Source organism: Fistularia commersonii, chromosome 15 (genome assembly GCF_037954325.1).
Source record: "Fistularia commersonii isolate RoL2024-O1a breed Wild chromosome 15, RoL_Fcom_v1.0, whole genome shotgun sequence".
NCBI lineage: Eukaryota > Metazoa > Chordata > Actinopteri > Syngnathiformes > Fistulariidae > Fistularia > Fistularia commersonii.
The window spans coordinates 18,090,001-18,111,851 of NC_141298.1; the positions used below are offsets into that span (position 1 = coordinate 18,090,001).

The 21,851-nt window shown below is 55.5% G+C and overlaps 3 long non-coding RNA genes across 3 annotated transcripts in view; all 3 read left to right on the plus strand.

Moving 5' to 3' along the window:
- Positions 1–3,513, plus strand: part of LOC147226718 (uncharacterized) — a 9,957-nt gene extending 6,444 nt beyond the window's left edge. Inside the window, exon 3 of the long non-coding RNA XR_015107192.1 lies at positions 1,985–3,513. This is a non-coding gene — a long non-coding RNA (uncharacterized LOC147226718). The remainder of the gene's footprint in view (positions 1–1,984) is intronic.
- Positions 3,514–10,446: 6,933 nt separating this feature from the next.
- Positions 10,447–13,188, plus strand: LOC147226719 (uncharacterized). Its single transcript, XR_015107224.1, has 3 exons — positions 10,447–10,488; positions 11,873–11,959; positions 12,140–13,188. It is a non-coding gene; the product is annotated as an uncharacterized LOC147226719 (long non-coding RNA).
- A 1,404-nt stretch (positions 13,189–14,592) lies between these two features.
- LOC147226720 (uncharacterized) overlaps positions 14,593–21,851 on the plus strand; it is a 31,219-nt gene continuing 23,960 nt past the window's right edge. The window contains exon 1 of the long non-coding RNA XR_015107207.1: positions 14,593–14,681. This is a non-coding gene — a long non-coding RNA (uncharacterized LOC147226720). The remainder of the gene's footprint in view (positions 14,682–21,851) is intronic.

Sequence of the window (21,851 nt, forward strand, 5' to 3'; positions counted from 1 at the left end):
CCGCTGCTACACTCTGCAAAGTGTGACGCTTTCGTTGACCAAACCCAAGAATTTGTGGAAATCGAGTTTTCTTCTGATTCTTGTATCAACGCCGTCCCGGCAGAGAAGAAGCGGAGATGTTACCCGTCATCACGGGACCTTCACCCGGGTGTCCTCCGAGCAGCTGGCGGAGAGCAAACCAAACCGGCGGCCTGCGGTTTTACCGAGAAACCAAAGAGGACGATGTGCCCGAGGGAGCGGCGGCGTCCTGTGGAGAAGACTCGGGAAAAGCTGAAAAAGTGACGGGGATGGACGCATGTGACAGAAGAAGGAGGGCTGGGTGAGGGTCACACCAGCTCAGGTGGAGTTCCAGGGAAAGAGCTGGCAGGAAAAGAAGAGAAAGATCAGAAGGAGCGAGCGTGTTTGTTTTCTCCGGAGAAGCGAAGCCTGGCTGGGCCTTCAAGGCTGCTTCTGAAGGCTTTTCAAGGGCTTCGGGTGTCAAAGCTGAGAGATGCATGAAAAGACACTTTCCTGACTTATCCTTACATTTCATCCCCACAAGTCCCTGGAGATCTGAGATGTTTGCACCCCCAACTTTCCCTACGGGGGTCAATAAAGTCAAGTCTTCTGTTATCTTCACACTCTTTGGACACCAGCAGGTTCCCATCCAAAGGTACGCCTCTCGGGTCACGTTTTTTCTGAAGGTTTGGTTTGAAAGGAGACGCTCACAGTTGGCAGATCTGGGTTCACGTCTCCTCACCAGGAGGAAGAAGCTCCAGCTGTTGCTGACGTTCAGCCGGGGACGTCAGACCTGCAGCGTCCACGCTCAGCCACTTCCTGTCTCTGGAGAACCTCTGACCGGGCGCCAGGAGGACGTCCGCATGACAAGATGTAGACTCCCGTCCGACTCCTGAAGAAGTCCTCCACGGCTTGTGGAGATTCGGAGGATTCCAGGTTCCCTGTCTCCACCTGGTAGCTGGAGGTCGACTCTGGAGACGCTCCGGTCCAACCGGAGGCGAGCGATTTCTTCTTCTCCTGTCATCAGTCCACGTTCTCAGCTCGGCTCCATGCGGGTCCTCGGCGCAAACATCTTGCTCGGACCGATCCCTGCTATTTCCACGCGCAGACAGCGGTTCCTTCCTGGACGCCGTCCCCGGAAAAGGACCGATGGCAGGATGTGGCCGCTGTCCATCTCATCAGGCGCCAGTGAACATCTTCCTCGCCGCTAATCCACTTTTCCAAGACTCGGTCTTCTGGACACGTCACTTTGTCCGGCGCTCGAAGCTTTGCCTTTCGGCCTCCTCGGCTCACCCGGGTTTCTCGAGTTCTGCGGGACTGCGTGACTCTTCCGTCCACGTCCACCAGAACACCTACCTTGATCCTCTCCATCCTCCTCACTCCCAACGAGGAACCTCCACATCTTCATCTCTGAAGCAGCGGCTCCGGCGGCGAGCGTTTCGGAGAATGACTGAATGAATGGCCGAAACTGAAAGTCAGAACCTTCTCAACCCAAAGCATCGCGTGATCCAAACTCCTCGCCAGCTCGGTATTTAAGATTCGTGCGAGCCGCTCCTCGGAGATGACCGTTCAAACCCCGAGCACGCCGGATCTCCGGCGACGAGATTTATTCTGACATTTATTTATGCACGCAGAACCCGAGGACGGATACGAGATGATCTCAGCCGGTCCGGATTTGCACATGTTCTGTCTTCGAGCGTCCCGACGGGCCGAGGTACGGTGGAGCTCCTCCGCCGGGTCTGAGCCGAGCCGCAAAGGAGGCCCGGCCGGCCCGTTCCAAAGACGAGCGGCTCCTGCGGCTCGCTGAATGCCATTACCATAATATTCCGCCCCATTATTCCACGAGGCTGCGTGGTTCCTCCTAAGCTTGCAGCAGGGAGGGAGCAGAGCTCCTGGCTATTCCATTAAATTTCAAACCCGTCGAGCCTCAGGAGGTGGAACTGCACTGATGCTAACGCTTTGCTTTTTGTTACCCGACCCTTTCAAGGATCAGGCGGTTCCCCTTGAGTTTCCCTCTCACCTGGATCCTGTCATCTCCCCGGCTTTGAGGAGGTCCGCTCAGGGTGCGTCGGCTGAACCGAGGCGGCCGCTTATATCACGCCGGTCTGGAAGTCTTCAAGCGTTCCCTCTGCCAGCGGAGGCCAAGGGAGGGGTCTGCTGCCGGGCCCAGAGCCAGCAAGTGATCTCCAGGTCCCTCAGACACTGATGCAACTTTCATGAACCAAGAATTGGGCCATGAGAGGAGCATACAACTATGGATCCCCTCTGTCAAAGCCACTCATCGGACGCCGGGTCTGAACGGACTCCTTCCACTTTGACCGCCGTGAAGTCGAAGTCTCGGCTCCGATCGGGTTCCGTCCAGAACGCGGCCGTCGTCGCCTCTCGCCAAAGGGGGGCGGCGTGGACTCCCCACAAACCGGATGGGACCGGGCAGGAAGTCCGACACGCAGGACCGGCATCATATTTCAAAACAGAACCCGGTGCAGGCGCCGGATAATGACTCCATCCATCACGTCACCTCATCCGTACGATGGCTGCTGGCGGTCGAACGGAAACTGGCAGAGGATTCTCATGGTGAGAAGAAAAACACGAAATAGGTTGACTGAACCGCATTACTCCGCGTGACGGACGGAGCGGCCAGGCGGGAACGCCGTCGATAAATGTGATTTAAAACAGAAGGAGGAGAAACCGTTTAGCTGCGTGGAGCTCCTCCGACGTGAGAGAAGCAATAAAATCCAGGCGATGTAGAAGGACGGAGATCAAATCAGGAAGTCTGGAGAAAAGTAGGGGGTGTTGGAGTCAGATGGTCCAAGAAGTAGGCCTCAGAATTCTGGTTGTCCATTTCTAGAGATCCCAGAACCTTCTCAGGAGCGAGGCCCTTCCTCGGTGCAGAGGAACCAGGAGCTCCTGGAACCATCTCAGCTCCTACTCTGGGTCTTTTTGCAATTCCACAGGAACTCCTCGGTGCTTGGTGATTGGAGGAGCTCATAAGTCACGTCCGCTACCAGATACTTCCTGCAGACTGCTGAAACCATCCTGGTCACTGCTCAGATGTTCGCTCGGGACGGTGATAAATGGAGCGAAGCTCTTCTGCCTGCTGGGCCTCAGAGGGGTTTCCAGGCCTCGCAAAGGAACATCTACATTTGCACCAGAATAAGTGCAGACGTAGCTAACGGCTAAAGGTGTTCTTCACATGGGGAAGCAGAGCTGGGAGAAGATGGAAACACTCCAACCATCTGATAGTCCATGGCTATTATTCCATGAACGCTGTGACAGCTTCACCTCCATGGCGTCCTCTTCTTCTTCTTCTTCTTCTTCTTCTTCTTCTTCTTCTTCTTCTTCTTCGTCTTCTTCTTCTTGGGTGGTTTGTTTCGGAGTGTGGAGCTGAAGGTGCTCGCCGCACAGGTTCCTACTGCCCATGGGAATGCACAACGAGAAGCTTCCCACGGAGGAGGCTACTTCCTGGACGGCAATTGAAACCGGACACTTCTTAGAACTTTGCAGCGACAACTTTTCTGTCCATAATCTTCTGACATTAAATTTGAGCTTCGTGTTCCTTCCTTTTTCTGTCCTCGTGATGTGAAACAGCATTGTCTGCAACTCAGAATTCTTATTCACTGTTTTTATTCCATGTTATGTAAGCTGCTGTCACGGGGTTTGTGTGTGTGTGTGTGTGTGTGTGTGTGTGTGTGTGTGGGTGGATGGGGGGGGTCAAACCCACGACCTTGTCCCACTGCAGGAGGAAGATAAATCCTTTTTAAATGCTACTTCAAATATTGATGTTGGCCGTGCAGGCCCGGCCCCTGCAGGGAGCCCAGCAGAACGCGGAAACAATCCGGGCCCGGCGGACGCTCTGTGATCGGGAAGCACCGAAATCAATAGTTATGAATATTGCAGATCAATCAAGGTCCGGCTCCTCGACATGTTCAAACAGCCAAATGTAAAGGAGTCTCAAAGAGCCTCTTCAAATCAATCTGGCCTCGTGATATAAGCGGAGGATGTGAAAGTAGCTTCACGCGGCGAGCGGCGAAGAGGCCGCCTGAAGCGCACGGAGGCCGGACAGGAAGTAGAGCGCAGGCCACGCCGTCCCCGCACGCCTTTGGGGCGCAGGTGACGTCATCCCCGAGAAGAGGCCCGATGACGGCGACGCTGAAGTCCACGGAGGAGGAGGAGGCGGCGAGGAAAGTCACCCGGCCGAGGAGGGCCGGGGGGTCGGCTGAAACCCGAGAGCCTCCCAGAGGGTCCGGCGACGGCTCGGAGTGTTTGCACAGATGGAAGCGACGCCGCGCAGACGCTTCTGCTGGCCTTCGGCCCGAAATCAGATGCAAACCGAAGCACTTTCCAACCGTCCGTTCGTTTGTTTATCATCCGTACCTGCAGTCGGGCCACGGGGCTGCAGGACATCCAGCTCTCATTGAGCTAGAGAGGAGCTTCATCTGGCACCAGTCAAACTCAAGGCTCGCGGGCCAAACGTGGCCTGCAACGTCATTTTATGTGGCCCGTGAGAACGTCTTAAAAGGGCGCGTCGACCTTAAAACCACATTTCCCACAAATCACGACGGATCCCACCATTAAATGGCAGCGTATCCACATTATATTACATTACATTACATCACATTACATTTGGCAGATGCTTTTATCCAAAGCGACTTACAATAGAGGACATAAGGACTGCAAATAACACTTGCAAATACACGATGCACAGGAAATATACAGAACAGTAAGCTGGGGTTAGTGAGGTTTTTTTTTTTTTTGTTTGTTTTTTTTGACACACTGCATAGCTACATCAATGCCAGTTTCAACAAGTAAGATTGAGAAATCCAATGATCCCTAAATGTCCAGGAAGAATTCAAGAAAGATGGGAAGGCCAGTACATGTTTGTGCTTGGAGGAGAAAAAGCGGTGTGTCTTTTGTGTTGTGAGGCGGCGTCGCTTGTCAAAGAGTACAAGCTACGTTGGTATTTTGACACCAAACACAGAGTTAAGTATGCTAAAGTTAAACAACAAATTGTCGAAGAATTAAAAGCCAGAATGTTACATATGTATAGGTTCTACGCAAATGCTCATGTGATGTTTTTGTTTCGATTTGATTGAGTAATAAATTCAGTTATTTAACATTAGTAGGTATTTTACATGACATTTGGTTCCATTTAGTTCCATTTATATGCTAACGTTCCACGTGGACTTCTGAGGGCAACCATGATGGTGCTGTGGACCTCCACACCCGTGACATCTGTAGACCTCCATCTGCGCTGTCATTTCATACAGATACGCAAGCAAAGCTTTGATTCACCCTCCTTGCGCAGCCACAGCTGGAGTCCAGGCAGCTCCTCTGCAGCAGGACCTAAACAGAACCTCCCGGTCCAGGTGATGTGAGCCCTGGAGATCCAGCTGGACTCCGATTCGTGGCAGGGAGGGATGATTTAACGGGCGGCGGCTCGATAGCAATTGCAAAGAGTGGTGGACCGAGAGGGCGGCCCTGGCGACGGGCGCCGTCTCCACAGCTGATTTATGGCCACAGCTGATGACGGAGGCTTTCAGGCGGACGCAGCAATCAGGGAAGTGAAGTTGTCACCCAAGACAAACTCCTGCAGGGCCTGGAAGGATCTGCAGGAAAATAAAAACACCTCTGTTTCATCAAGAAGCAGAACAGAAAGTCTTTTCTGTGTCCCAGGCACGATTGGCAGGAAGGACAAACTGCAGAAATAGTCCAGGAAAGTGTCGTCCGTCCATCCGTTGACCGCGGCGGTAAAGTGTGTGAGATAACTTCATGAAGATCATTGATTACACTTCTTCTTCTTCTTCTTCTTCTTTCGGCTTTTCCCTTCAGGTGTCGCCACAGCGAGTCGACTTTCTCTATCTAACCCTATTCTCTGGATCCTCCTCTCTCACACCAACTACCTTCATGTCTTCTCTCACTACGTCCATAAATCTTCTCTTTGGTCTTCCTCCAGACCTCATGCCTGGCAGCTTCACCTTCGGCTACCCTCTACCCAGATCTTCACCATGGTTTGGACATGAACACTCCTTTGTTCATGTCCAAAACATCTCAATCATCACTTTGTCTCGGTCATACATGTCCTGCACCCCTGTGACAGATTCTTCTTCTTCTTTCGGCTTTTCCCTTCAGGTGTCGCCACAGCGAGTCAACTTTCTCCATCTAACCCTATTCTCTGGATCCTCATCTCTCACACCAGCTACCTTCATATCTTCTCTCACTACGTCCATAAAACTTCTCTTTGGTCTTCCTCCAGACCTCCTGCCTGGCAGCTCCAATTCCAGCATCCGTCTACCAATATATTCTCTATCCCTCCTCTGTCCATGACCCGACCATCTCAGTCTGGCTTCTCCGACCTTCTCTCCAAAGCATCTAACATGTGCTGTTCCTCTGATAGACTCATTCCTGATCCTCTCCATCCTGGTCACTCCCAAAGAGAACCTCAACATCTTCATCTCTGCAACCTCTAGTTCTGCCTGCTGTCTTTTGGTCATTGGAACAGAAGATCATTGATCACACACTACTGGTTAACTTACTTACAGGGTTGGAACGGTATGCTCAGCTAGCAGCTAGCAGCTAGCAGCAGCAGTCCTTCCATTCACTCATTCAGGATCACGGGGGAGCTGCAGCCTCTCCTGGCTGTGATTGGATGGGAGGCAGGTCTGGACCAATCACAGGGCACATCTGTGGGACCGTGGGAGGAGCCCGGAGAACCCTGAGGAACCCGAGGAATGAGAGCGTGAGTGGTTGTACGTCTCTATAAGAGGCCCTGTGATGGATCCAGGGGGAACCCCGCCTCTCGACCAATCACAGCTGAGATAGGCTCCACCCCCCCGACCCTGAGCGCAGGATGAGCGGCGGAAAAGATGAATGAATGAACGACTGTCTTCTGGTTGTGGTCTCCTGCTGGGCTACATAGCTCAGGGGAGTTCCTTGAATTGCGAGCCTCCTGGTTGGAGCTGGTGGATCACCCAGATGTTTGGTGAAGCCCTCAGAGAAGGTCCCCGGGGCGTCCCTGCCGCTCGGGTGTCATGGCTTCGGCCCCTCCCCCCCTTGGCTTGTGGACGAGCCCAAAGGTGACCTTGAACACGAGTCAGAGATCGTGGTTCTTCTTCAGAACCTCCCCCCCGCCGCTCCGCCTCGCCCTGGCCAGATGTTTTCGACACGCTCCGCCGCCGATGCATGATGAAGTCATCTTCAGGCGGGAGGTGGGACCTGACGCCACCGGGAAACATGAGCTGATTGAGACCTTTGTCATCCGATAGCTCTGGAGGAAGAAGAAACCAGGAAGCGTGACCAGCCTCAGCATGTTCTGACCCGGCGTCTCGGTCTTCTCGTGCGGAATCGCAAGTGTTGTAGTTTTTATACAAAACCAGGTTTTTGGAAAACCGGCCTCGATCTGAAGATCCATCAAGGTCCTTGAGATGTTGTCCTCATAAGGCAGGTGCGATCTGAGCCCTTCCATCTCTGGATGCAAGAGATGCAAAGATCAGAAAGCTCCTCCTTCCCTGCCCTCGGACCAAAGCAGATGCAGATACTCTGTGGGTTCACCAGAACCAGAAGACCACGTCCTCTGCTCAGCATTGAGGTGGTCGTCCCTGGGGAACTGGTGAGTTGACAGAAGCTCCTGTGAAGCACCAGAACCCTGGCGAAGAGTCGGCACTTGCCGGCCGGCCACTGATCTTTCGTTTTCATGGTTTTCTTCTTCAGGTACGTTAAGATCTGGAACCTTCCTGCCTCGTCGAAGCTCTACGACGACCTTATTGCCCTTATTTGCAAAACCACCGTTATTGGACCAGGAGTCTCCAAGAAGACTTTGTGCAGGACGAGAGGCGGCATCCAAGCCGGGGAGCCTGAGCTCGCTCTGATTTCTGTTTGTTTGTTGTTCTCACCTCTGCCCTCCGGCTGGACACACACACACACACACACACACACACACACACACACACACACACACACAGCAGACAGTAGAGGACAGAGCCAAGGTTGTACTCCAAACTTTACTGGAGCCATCAGGGGAAGAAGGACGTACGTGCAACATTGTAAAACAACAACTCCAGCTTTGGCAAAGCGCGAGCTGTCGCTGCAGGGCCGGAAAGGAGCCGAGGAGCCCGACGGGCCTCGTATCTCCGACCCGCATCTCTCTGATTTGTACGCCCGCTCTGACGCCAAGAACAATAAACTCTGCTCGGAGAGACGCGAACGTGAACCGAAACCAAGGACTTCCCAGAGAGCTCCCGCAGAAGAGCCGGGAAGCCGAGGCCAGCAAAGTATGGATGAAGCCTGTGAGCCTGTCGTTTTCCCTCGAACGGCTTCGGTAAACCAAGAGTCAATCGCGGATCGATTATTTTTGACTGTCGAGGAGAAAAAAAACACCGCAGAAGGGCACTTTTGCTAGTTGTCGCTAGTTGTCGCTAGCTCCCTGCGGAGCTTGGCTTAGCAGCGGTAAAAAGCGGGACGCTGGTCAGCAGCAACGCCAGGTTTGTCTGACATCCGCCCGTTCCTATTTCAGCACGTGATCCACAGCGCGGTGAAGCTTTCGAAGCTAGCGGTGGTTTTCTGTCGTGGTGCTCTTGTGCTGTATATCTGCAGTAAAGCGACTCCCCGCCACCTCTTCGCCTTCGGCCTACTCGGCAAGGCTGGCGATTCTTCCATCTCGGCGGAAAAGAGGCGTCGCCCGTGGCGACATCTAGCAAAACCGCCTTTTTCTGCTTGAATTCCGTGTAATTGTTAAACACGACGTACATATTATACGCTAATGTTTGTTTGCCGGAGGTCCAGTCGCTGGCTAGTAAGTTAGCATGGCTGTGCCTCTTGGTTCACGTGACGTTAGCGAGATAAGCATCGCTCGAACGTCAAGCGTCGGCGACGGCGCTGTTTGCGTTCCGCCAAAGGCGTCAAGTGTTTCTGGACGGCCAACGGCAGCTGACAGGAAAATTGCGTCCGCCATCAATTACGTCTGACGTGGCATCGAGACGGCGCAGGAAGCCAAGCCGCGGGGGAGGCCGGCCAAACAGCCGCCGGCAAAGGAGCCTTTCTTCTCAGCCCCTCGCTGATTTATCCGGCGCTAAGGAGTGTTTTCCCTTGAAACTCAAGACTCTGCATGTCCTCCTCCCAGCTGAGGAAGTTTGTCTTCTAATTTCTTCCTGAACGTGTAAATCTTCCTCAAACTCCCGAAGGCGACCCGAAGGCAGGAACAGAAATATATTTTTTTTTAACGCGTGTGTTTGATTTGCTTTTCCTTCTTGAGCAGGTGATTTGAATTCATCTCACTTTAAACCATTTAAACACATTCATAGATGATAAAACACATGTGGTGCGCACACACAGCTCCACTTCTACTCCAAAGTCTGGACTTTTACTTTCATGGATTCATCTCGCCGGGTGCTCCATCGACCCCCCGACCTCTTTCCCGTCCTCTCGTATCGATCGGCTTCTCGCGGCACCTTTCAAATCGTACCGATTAATGAATATCGCCGTTACCGTGGCGCCCGGATTTCCCATCCGGGATGAGCGGAGGGGAGATCCGTCTCTCGGGTGAAGTGTGTGTTCATCTGTGGTTACGGTCCCGTTGACGCCGGCAGAGCGATGTAAATACTCTTCAACGTGACCGTCAGGTGGCGCGACCTTCTCCACCTTCTCCACCTTCTCCACCTCCACCTTCTCCTCTCCAACGATTGATCGAGCGTACAAAGAGCGAGGCGAAGTGCGGTTTTCTCCTCCCTCATCATCGGGCGGCTCGGCCGGATCAAGCGGATCGTTCCTCGCTCTTTTTCTCTTCCCGTCCTTGACCCGGTCGCGTCGCCGTCCTCCAAACGTGGAGCCGGGAGTCCCGGCTGACTTTTGAAGTGCGGTAATCTACGGTCACGTCCCGCGGCGCTGGCGTCACACATTCTGAGTCGGATAAACACCATTCCAGTCTGCTTTCATGTGTGTTTTAACACAGGAAATCCTGAGTGCGCCACCAAAAGATTAAATACATGACGGGGTTTCCTTTCCCCGGGCCGAGGTGACATCAAGCTACCGCTCCTCTTTCAGCCGTTCGCATTTGAATCGATCTTCTCAAATCCACCGGAGGCCTTCGCAACACCTGGCCGAAGAGGTTCGTCGCTGACGAAACCCGCCATCTGAGTGTAAAGCGCATCCGTGGTGATCTCCGTGGAGATCTCGGCGGAGTTCCCCTGGATCCTCCTGGATGGCTGTGGCAGGTGGAGGCCTGCGGGGGGCGGCAGTGGGCTGGTGATGCTCCTGGGCCGTCTCTTGTTCCGCAGAGCAAGAGAAGGGAGGCACGGCAGCCCGTCACAGTCCTGGTCATTGCAGGGGAGCGATGTTTCTTTTAATTTAGTCTCACTTTTGTGAAACTCCGGTGGCAGAAGCGTCTCCGCCGCCGACCGAGACTCTCCGCAGGAGCGGCGTCGGCGGCCCGCCGGACTTTTAAAGAGAAACACTCCTCGTTTTTGAGATCTCCAAATGTCAAGACACGGGATAGCGGTCGTAAGTGTTACGAAGGAGACTTCATTCGATGTTCTCGCGGCCGACAAACTTCCCGACGTGTTGTAAAACCGGTTTCCGGTGCTTTGGGTCGTCCCGGCCGCGGAGCTTCTCCCCGCAGATAGCGAGAAGGAGCGGGCCTGGCTCACATTCCGAGCCGCCGGGTGCAGCTGCGCCCGGTTAAACCATCAGGCCTCCGATCCGACAGAAGCTTCGGGGCTTTGCGTGTCTTCCGGTGCTTTTCGGACGAAGGAAAGTGTCGTGATGGAAACCGAAGCGGCGTCGGCCGATGCGTGTTTGATGGTTTATCTCCGTAGAAGCCAAAGACGTCCGTGTGTTTGGCCCTCAGCTTCCCGCTTTGAATACTGACCCTGCTCCACGCTCACGGAGGAGGGCCAAGATGGCCGCGCACCACGGCATGGTGGAGACTCGCCACCGCGACAGCAACAGCCGAGCGCGTGGAGACGTGGAGAGCGCGTGGGTCGGGCAAATTACAATATCAGATGCCCGAGTCCAGCAGGTTTGTAGAAGGTCGACGGGAAGCTCGGTCCAAGCCGGAGAGCTTCGTGTCCTCGACGTCCCGGTAGTGGAGTTATGGAGGTAGAGCATGTCGGAGAAGATCCGGCACGGTTCGAGGATCGAGCGGGAGCCGGATGCAGCTTCCCCCAAACATGTATGCTCGGCCAAAAATACAGCTCGTTTCAGAACCGGTTGTGAGGTTTTAGCTTCGGCGTGTGGCGGCGCCTCGTTCTCCACCTCACAGCCAGAAGGTCCCCGGTCCGAAGGTCCCCCACAGCCTTTCTGTGCCGGCTCTCCACGTTCTCTGTGTGACTGCGAGGGGTTCCTCAGGGTCCAAACACACGCGGGAGGTTCATCGGAGGCCCTGCAATGTCCAGACGTGTGGACGGTTGGAGGTCTGGAGGTCTGGAGGTCTGGAGGTCTGGAGGTCTGGAGGTGTGGCCACCTCTGGCCCGCTTACAGATGAATGAAGCAATGATTCCCAGCTTCCTGCCCTTCTGGTCGCTGTTCCTCAGTCGTTGCTGTGACCCTTCAGAAGGACTTTTAGAACATAAACAAAAATAGAAATACAGCTGTGATAGAACCGGGTTTCATCCACCGTTCAGAAATCCTTCACGGGTGACCGGCGTTCCTGCGGAGGTTCCCGCCTGCAGGTCAGGCGTGCGGTGACGTTGCTCCCGTTGAACCTCGGCATCTGATGCACGGACCACTCCAACTCAAGGACGAAGGCGTGAACGTGCGTTCGGGAGCGTTTCTAGAAATTCAATGTGTCGTGTTCTGGCGTTCCTTTGCTGGTTTTCCCTCTGCGGGACCCCATCTGAGCTGGAGATGGTTGCCATCTTCAGAGAACGTTTGCTTGTCTTGGCAGAACGGCGAGAGGACGGGCAGAAGGTCACCAGGACATGAAGCGGCGAGGTCTGCATGTGCGCTCCGTGAGATGCCTTCAGAGGTTCAGGTCAGTGCTCGCCCTCCCTCCTCTTCCTCCTGCTCACTCCGTCGGTCGTGGCGGCGACCGAAGCCAAACTCATGTGAGCCCTGCAGCGCCGCCGTGTTCTCATTTCACCGGAGCTAATTAAGATCTCCTCTGTTAACGACGTGTCATTTCTGCGCCCGCAACCCGTCTGCCGTTATTTAGGAGAGGGTTCTCCACCACCCGGGACCTGGATACCTGCTCTCATCGCTCCCGCCAGGAACAATCTTCGGGCCGGACCTTCACGCCCAGTATGAGCGTTTACTTAAACTCCCGCTTGATGGGTTCTTTAGAACGCTGAGGAAATGGTTGGTCTCGCTGCTCGTCCTCCACTGGCCGCCCTCACGTCGGACCGGAAAATGTTCTCGTCTCCGAACGAGAGGAGGTCCCGAGAAGTCGCCAGGAGGTCGGTCCGCCCGCGATGGCGGCGCGAGAAGACGACCGTCCGCGTCGTCTCTTTGGTTTCCATGGCGACCGGCCGTCGGCGGGAGCGATCGTATCGCGTCTTTGATTTGAAAGATCTGCAGGAAGCGTGCAGATGAGGCCCGAGACGGAGCTCCCGCTGGAGCGGCAGATCCCTGATCACAAGGAGCCCGAAATAAAATGCAAATATTTCTGTGACGAAAACACGGATATCATTAGTATAACCTCAGTACAGCCCGTCCGAAGATAGCGAGCGGATGTCGTCCCGCGTTGGAATGAAAGGCAAACAAGCCGCTCTGGCCGAGCAAACTTCCACGGTTCTGCCGGCTGGTTCGGCCTGTTAAGAGAGCGAAGTGTCTGTGGATCTCCCACGACCAGATCTGCATCGTCTGACACCAAGTTCAATCGCCAGAACACTCGCGGACCCTCTGGCGTGGTATCAAACGCCCGGCAGGACGCGCTCCTCATGATGCCGCTGATGTTTGCGGGATCCTCTGTCCCTCTGTGAGATGATGATATTCCTGGTGTTCGAGTGTGTGGAAGCGAAGGAGCTGAAGGAACATGTTCTGCAGTCAGGGATGGTCCAGGACCCGGGAGACCGAGGACTTCCGCGGACGAAGGGAGACCATCTTCCCGTGGTCCTATCGAGACCGTAGACCCGACGGCCCGGACCGACGTGATGAGGCCGCATCTAAACATCTCAGCTCACCTGCATGCGTGTTGCTCTTCATCAGTTCTATACATGAACGTGGGTCATCTTCCTCGCCATCAGCTCCTGGACTCCAGCGGAGGCGGCGGTCCGGAGATGCGCCGTCGCCGGCGTGAGCTGGCATCGATTTGAAAAGATTTGGGGCGTTTCTCTTTAAGGTCTCGAACGGCGGGCGACCGTGTCGGAGTAGCAACGCAAATAATATATTCAAATAAAAAAAAAAACAAATCTGCTAATTGATCTGCTGTCAAGCCGTCGGTCTGGGAAGCCGGCGATTGTTTATTTTGGACAAACCGGCCCGGCTCACCTGTGACGGGCCTTGATCCGGTGAAAGGGGTCGGCTGAAGGGGGCTTTGTGCGGGAGGAAGGCCGGGGGGGAGTTTGCAGGGACACTTGAATGCACTTGAAGAATAGGTTTTCACATGCTGAACAGCCCGAATGGCGAGCCGTGACTGGCAGCCGGGACCGCCGCTCCCATTCAAACCGCGCAGACCCGTCTGATTGGACGAATCCAAACTCTTTTTTCCTTTTTTTTTTTTTGTTCTTCCCCCGAACGCCACGTCCCGAGGGAGAGGAAAGGTGGCCCGGCGGGGTCCCTTGAGGTGGGGATCGCGTCCGTTGAGGTGGTCTTCCTTCTGGACCCAGAACCCCCCGGCGTTCCTGGCCGGTCACAGCGCCGTGTCATGTGGACGTCTGGTGATCCCAGGTGATCTCGCCAGGAAAAGCCCCCCCGCGAATTTAAACGAACTCGACCCCCCCCTTTCCACGTTCAGACGCGCGCGCACACACACACACACACACACACACACACACACACACACACACTTTGTCTGACCCGGAGGTCAAGGTGCAGTGACTCTGAGGGTCGTCTATCTGGGCCTCTTGAAAGGCTCCCTTTGCATTCCAGCGCTGGGAGGAGGGGGTTTGTCACAGCCGGGCTTATTACCAGAGAGAGAGGGAGGGAGGGAGGGAGGGAGGGAAAGAGTGAGAGAAAGCGAGGGAGCGGTGGGGGTGGGAAGAAGCTGGAAGGTATTATGCTGTGTTTCCTCGCCCGGGTGGAAGCTCCGGCCGGCCGGAGTTCCAGCGCAAAGTAGAGGAAACGACGAAAACTTGAACCTGCTATTCATTCTCCGGCTGCCTCGGCCTTCTAACTCGGCTTGTTCTCTCTCTCTCTCTTTCTCTCTCTCTCTCTCTCTCTCTTGTCTTCCCCTTGTTTGTCTCTCCCTCCCTTCCTCCCTCCTCCGTCGGCGGTGTAAGAGGATCACTTTGTTTCCGTTGCCTTTTTCCGCGGCGCCGCAGTCACACATGGAGGAGAGGATTGGATTTGAGGAGGTTCTGACGGGGGTGCACAGCTGCAGCGGCCCCCTTCATCTCCACACCAGAACTAATCCCCCCCTCCTACTTTCTCTCCCTCTGTTTTTGACTCTCTCTCTCTCTCTCTTTCTCTTTCTCCCTCCCTCCCTCCCTCCCTGCCTCTCGGAGGGGTGGGGGTGCCGTGTCGGAGCTCGGAGACATGGAAGTTGGACAAAAGCGAGGAATCTTTGCCTCCTGGACGTGGATGCGAGGACCCGAGCGGTAAGTGCCGTTCTTCTGCTCTCCTTTTCGCGCATTGCTAAGTTCTACCGTCGCCGGGGGGGCGTCGGGGGGGCGGAGGAGGTCCGGGTCCCTGCCGGCGTGTCTCGCCGTGGAGTCGGAAGCTCCGCGCGGTCAACTGTCGAAGCTCCTCTCTCCTCTAGAACGCCTTCTAGAACCACTCGTTCGCTTGTGTTTGTGACGGCGGTGCGTTCAGGTTCCCCTTCCTGTCGTTCGCTTTTTGGGATTTTTGTCTTGCGGGGTCAAGGTGGAGCGAGGAGGGGGGTGGAGGCGGGGGGAGGGGGAGCGGGCCGGCTGGGGGAAGGGAGCCGGAGGGGTCGCGGGGGAACGGCGCTCGCCCTCGCCCCCCCGCGGCGCCTTAACTCTGAAAACTTTTCCGAGCTAGAAGCCCCGAAGCCCCCGCCGCCTCCGTCCAGCCCGGGAAAGCGTGCGGGGATTTTCAGCGGTGGGTTCGACGGGACGGTCCGGTGTTTCCGAGGCGCCCCGAGAGGCAACTCGACTCAACCCGGTCCAGACAAACCTCGGCGGGGTCGCTGAGAACCTCCCTTACGGGATGGAAGTTCTGCTGAGAGCCCTCGATTGAAAAACCAGATCTGAGATTTTCCGGAGGGACTTTATTTCCCCCGCCGGCGGCGAACGAGCGGCGGGCGATGCCGATATCCGGACTGATCATCAATCCAACCAGATGCCCGCTCACGTATCTCCTTGTGGTCCATCAAGCATCTCTGAGGAGAAGCACCCATCTGTTCGATGAGGTTCTCCTCATGAACACGAACCCGGTCCGCTCCGTTTCAGGCTCGCGGGTCACAACCTGACCTCGCCGCTCGGGTGGCGGGGGGGGGGGGGGGGGTTCATGGCGTCGCAGGATGGACGTGATCTCCACGCTCAGGGGGATGTTTGCAGCTCCGGTGCTCCGTCTCCACGTCAGTCACAGGAGATGTTTCTTGGTGGAGCGACGGAGGAGTTGGTAGTTGGTAGTTGGTAGTTGGTAGTTGGGAGTTGGGAGTTGGTAGTTGGTAGTTGGTAGTTAGGAGTCCGGCGCCGGCCTCGCTCCTCCCGCCTCCGCTGGTTATAAATTATCCCGCTTGTTGTTTGCAAGCAGTGAAAGTAAAAGCTCACTTAGCGGCGATGATTTATTGTCGCCGAGCCGGCGGCCGGAAGCGGCGAGCGGGAGAGCCGGACGGGTCCGGGTGGGTTCCTCTCTCAGATGGACCTCCTTCATGCATCTGTGTTCCTGCGCATCATCTTAATGGACTTCAAGCAGAAGATAGATGGACCTGCAGGTGGAAGCGTCTCTCTGGCTCGATCGCAGGATGTCTAATTAACCAGAAAGCCTTTTTCCGTCACCGCCGGCTCTTCCTTCTGAGACACGACTCCCGACCCGGAGCACTTTGCAAGGACCCGCTGGGTTCAAACTCAGGGTTATGGATGTGACACGGCCGTGCTGAAGACACACGAGAACTTCTAAACCCCGCCCGTGACCCTCAATGCTTGTCACGGTACCTTCGGCCAGCAGCTCCTACATTCGCTCCTTCATCATCTACACCATTATCCTGCACGCAGGCTCGCGGAGCCTATCCTGAAAGAGGCGGGGTCACCCTGGACCAATCACAGGGCCTCTTGTAGAGATCTCTAACCGTTCACCTTCTCAATCACACGTCCGCTCAATGCCGGGTCTCCATCAGCCTCCTCATGGGGTTAGACTGTGGGAGGAACCCAGAGAACCCTGAGGAGCCCCACGCAGACATGGAGAACATGGAGACTCCACACCTCAAGGCCCTCAGTGGGAATCCAACCTGGGACCTTCTCACTTTGAGGCGGAAGCGCTAACCGCTGCCCCGCTAGCAGCCTTCATCTACCATCTAACCCTGCAGGTCAAGGAGAAGGAGATCCTGGTTGCGTTGATGTTGCTCCAAGACGACCGTCAAACAGATTAACTTGAGCTCCTAGCGATTATTCCAGAAGTGTCCATCATGGTTCCCGACCCCCTGGCCCACGTGGTCACCTCCGTGGTGGAACCATGAGAAGGTTTTTTTCCCGCCCTGGCAACCCAATGGTCCATCCGGCGTCCAGATCATCTGCCATTCTCCAAATCATCTTGCGGTCAAGATGGCCGCCAGCTACACCATCAGGTATCTGCGGGGCTGTCGCCATGGCAACCCAGCCCCTGCCCAACCCACTCTGACAACCAGAGTCCAATCACGGGTTCACGTGCACGGACTTCTGTGTGTTGTGGTGACGGAGAGCTCAGGAGAGCTCAGGAGAGCTCAGGTCGGGCCTTCTGGGCACCTGCTCAGACGTCCCGGTACCGAAGACGTGCTCGTCCAGAGCTCCTCCTAATCTTTTCCACGCAAGCGAAGCCGAATGAATCGATCGGACGCGCTCAGAACGAGCTAGTTAGCCTGTTGTTTTGACGCAGTGTGTCAGTGAAGCGGGAACATCTGGTCTTGTAGCTCCAGCGCGCAGCGCTGAAGGAGCGCCGGCGTCCTCCAGATCCAGACCTTCCAGACCGGTCCAGCAGGAGATGCGGGTCTCGTGTCGCGGCTCCCGCTGATGGACGCGTGTTCAAGAGGGTTGGGACCTCCAGGAGGACCTTCAGCCATCATGTCATTGAAACATTTTAAATGTGCCGTCATTATTAACTTCATTAGAAAAAGGCTAATCGCTCTGCCGATGAGTTGTAGCATCCTAGGTCTGATATTATGGAGACCAGGAGGGAACAGGGAGAACAAACCACGCCAGTGCAGCACTCGCTCTCTGGGAAACAAAAATACGACAAAAACGCATGTCATTAACACACACACACACACACACACACACACACACACACACACATAAAGGTCCAGTATAAATAACCCCCCAGTGGGCGTGTATGAAGGGGGTGATGTCATTTCTCCTCCATCTGCCCTCGCTTACACCGAGCGCAGACGAAGGCCCGGCAAAAGGCAGACTGGCAGGACGAGAGGGTTGCGTGGACAGATACACACATGTACATATATGTGTGAGGGTGTGTGTGTTTGTATTTGCGTCCCGTGATGATCGGCGGAGACGGTGCAACGTTCAAATCCACCGGTCCGGGAGCCTCGGCCAGGAGCTCATCCTCCTGGCTTCTTCGTGGAATCCCTTATATATACAGTGTGTGTGTGTGTGTGTGTGTGTGTGTGTGTGTGTGTGTGTGTGTGTGTGTGAGACCTGGTGTTTGTGGCAGGAGGGTCTTTCAGGGGAAGCACCGGGGAAATGGCCTCCATACATTTAGTGTTTCCTCTTTGAGGCGGGTGCAGCGCGGCGAGGAGGGTAATGCAGACACAATGGGCGAAGGCAAACATCAGGAGTGAGACAAAGGACACTCCTCCCAGGTCACGGGGGGCAAATCTGCCCATTATCTGAGGGAAGTGATCTTAACCCGGGGACTTTTTCAAGCCATCAGTAAATTAGTGGCTGCGGTGTGTCGGCGGGTTGTGATCAAAGCCCGCCGCCGCCGCCGCCGCCGCCGTACACCCAGCGTTAGCCGGCGTCACGCTAGCAGGGCGTGGTGGCGACGGGACGCCCGGTGCCTCCACGGCCCGCGGAGGAGCTCCTCTGCCACCACAGATCCTCTTTCGGTGCGAAGACTCTCCTTGCAGAAATGATAAATATTTGCTCACCGGGCAGAAATACTTCATCTGTCTCCTAAAACCCCCCAATTAAAACCCCTTTCCCTCTCCTTTTATTGTTCTGATTTACGGCTACAAAACAAGGTGTCAATTACACGGCGATTACACGCTCCTGACGGCGCGGCTGCGCCGACTCCGGGTCGCCGTGGCGACGCGGGCAGGAAGTGATGTCGTCGGTGAAATTGAACTTTTTCCGTTTGATGTAAATAAACAGCAAAACGTGATTTCAGGATTCCTGCGAAGGGCTCGGCTCCGGGTCTTTATGTTCCTGCGTGAGTGTGTGTGTGTGTGAGCGCGCACATGCACGTGCACGCTCCTCCTCCTATGAAATCCAACGCGTGTTTGTGTGACTGAAGGGCCATTATGGGACAGGCTTTTAAGGGGAGATCTGGGAAGTGGAAACCTAATACTGCCTGACTGCTGCTCTTGTGCATCTGAACCCCACAGCTGCCGGAGAGGGAAGAGAGGGAAGAGAGAGGGAGGAGAGAGAGGAGAGAGAGGAGAGAGAGGAGAGAGAGGGACAGGAATAGGGAGGAGGAGGAGGAGGAGGAGGAGGAGGAGGAGGAGGAGGGGTAGCGCGGTGCGCTCAGTAATTAGGTGTCTGGTTTTGTATTGACCGGTCTGGTGCCGGGGCCTGGGGGACTGTTAAATTTGCCATTGAAACTGAAAGGATTATGCACCCAAAAGAAATTAAACGGGAGCAATGAATAGATTGCGGCGGGCCGGCCGGCCGGCGGCTCTCCTCCCCTCCCTCCTCGGGCCGGACGGGGGGGCGGGAGGGCATTTACCTGTCACAAACCGCCATTTTGTGCATTACAGGTAAATGCATGTTGTGATAACGAGCTCCGGACGGCCGTCAAATCACGACGCCGCGTCTGAAATCCCTTCCGCATGTTAGACACTGAATGACGCGACGTCGCCGGGTTGAAATGGACCCCCCCCTCCCCCCCCCCCCACCAGACGTGTTGATTGTGAACGGGAATTTACGCCTCCTGCACCGCCGTCTGCAAGGAGCAGCAGATTTGTGTGTGTGTGTGTGTGTGTGTGTGTGTGTGTGTTTGCTCTGGAACGTCCTCAACACGCCCGCCAGGACCTCTAACTAACCCACATCCGACGCGGTCAAAGTCGCGGCCCCTTTGTCTCCTCCTCGCGGCCTCCGCCGGCCGAACCTGCTGACCCGCAGCGCTGCAGGACGTGGAGGCGGCGGCGGCGGCGGCGGAGGAGTGATGTCATGATCCGTCCCCGTGGTGGTGTTTGTGTAGCTGGCGCGGGGCGGCGTGCTGCCGGGGGGGGCTCACGCAGGGACGCCGTCCAGAAACCCCCCCAGATATGATCTGGCCTCCTCTCTTTTTTTAATCCCGCCGTCCGCTTTGATTCCCCTCGGCTCCTCGTGGAAACGCATTCCTGATCTTCTCCGATGTTGTGATCCGGACGAGCGCGGGGGCCGCCTTTGGAGATAACGCCCGCAAAAACATCTCTTTTCTGGCGATTATCGCAAGGTAAACACGGCGGGGCTCGCGCGCAGGTGTCTGCCGTGGCTGACGGGAACCAGACCTCCGGGTCTTCCGGCGCGAGGAGCCCGCAGAGGCCGCCGGAGGAGAGTTTGGGAAGTTTCATCAGCGGTTCGCGGCTGCGGGAGCAGATATCCTCGCCGTCCCGTCGGCTCCCACGATCAAAACACGCTCACGTCTGGCCGACGGCCTTCAGAACCAGCTCAGCCTCCGACCTCTTAATTCCGTTTCAAACTTCCCGGCAAAGAAAACAGGAAGCGATGATCATTTTGCAAAGCCTTTCCCCGCTTTTCTGATCCACGGCCAGACACATTTCTCTTTTCTTATTTCTAATCGGGCGATAAAGAGGATTGATATCACTCTTGGAGGGAGTTCAGTCCGGATTCTTGGTCCCCGGAGACCAACTATTGGACCTCCGAAGCCGGTTCTGGCAGCGCGCAGGCCGACCAGGCGAGGCGTCGCGGGCCGAGGCCGGCGCGGAGGCGGCCTGCTGTTTACAGTCGGGGGAAAATGTCCGCGCAAACACGCGTGGACGGAGTCCAACCGGCAGCCTCGGCTCGGGAGCCGGCATGTGGAAGCACTTTGGAAGGCCAGAGCCTCGCCGCCGGCCGCACCGTTCCCCGACCCGCCGGGCAGGACTTTCATGAAAGGCGACGCTCCGGCGCCGTGCGGCACGGACGGCCGTGTTAGCCTAGCGCGACGCTAACACACCGGCGCCGGAAGATCCGGACACTGCTTGGAATGGATAAATTCTGCATGTCCTGCGTATTCTCAATACTCTGCTTTCTCTGGCTATTCTGGTCATTTTGATGTTCTGGAAATCCTGATTATTTTGGATATTCTGTGATATTTTTCAAATTCCCGATATTCTGGTTATTCTGGATCTTATGGTTATTCTGGGTGTTCTGCATATTCCCTGTATTTGTGCTTCTTCTGGATATTCTGGGTTTTTTTTTTTGTTGATTTTGATATTCTGGTCATCCGGGACGTTTTAATATCTGAAAATCCTGGATATGTTGAATATTGTGCTAATTGCGATATATCTTGGCCAGTCTTGATATTCCATATATTCTAGTTTTTTCTGAAACACCTTCTCACGTTCTGGAAATTCTGCTTATTTTGCATATTTTGTGGTTATTAATGGTCATTCCAGATATTCTGCATATTCTTAATAGTCTGTTTTGGGGGGTAAATTTGGATATTTTAGATTTTCTGGTTATTTTCGGTGCTCTGTTTATTCTGATCTTTCTGGATCTTCTGGCCATTCTTGATATTCTGTATATTCTGGAATTGTGTCTCACGCCGGTGTTCTGTTTTTCCTGGATGTTCTGCATCTCCTCGCTGGTTCTTCTGCGGACGTGATGAGTGACAGAAGGGGTTCTGGTGTCAGTGGTCAGAGCAGTGGAAAGGAGGATGATGAGGTGTTTTGGTGTTCATTGTGTGTGTGTGTGTGTGTGTGTGTGTGTGTGTGTGTGTGTGTGTCTGGTCCCCGGCTGACCCCCCTCCCCCCCCTCCGTGTCTGCTTCCCCTCCCCTCCTGGTTATAGATGGCCTCACGCTGGCTTTGAATCCACCTTTTTACAAATGCAGCCGTGACTCGGGCTCGTGCGTCCGGAAGGAGGGAGCCGAACAATGGGAGCGCGTGCGACGGCGTCGGCGTGCACGAGGAGGCTCCCCGTCCGAAGGGCGCGTGCGAACCGGCGGTGACGGTTTCCCGGCCCGGCCCCGCAGGACCCCGGACGCCCAGGGTATGCAGCTGGAGCTCCGCGCTCCTTTTCCCTCGTGTGGTGCCTCCCGGCCCGCCGCCGTGCTTCGGGGGCGGCGAGGCGCCTCGCATTTCCCGCTTCCCGCCGTTTTCCTCTCAGGGCCGACGGTCCGAGCGGCCCGACTCTCCAGGCGGAGCGCCGTCTGCGGAGAAGAAGCCCGGCTTTGCTCCGGGAGGACGGACGCTTTCCGTGCCTTCATCTCATTCAGGAATGGCTTGTCTGT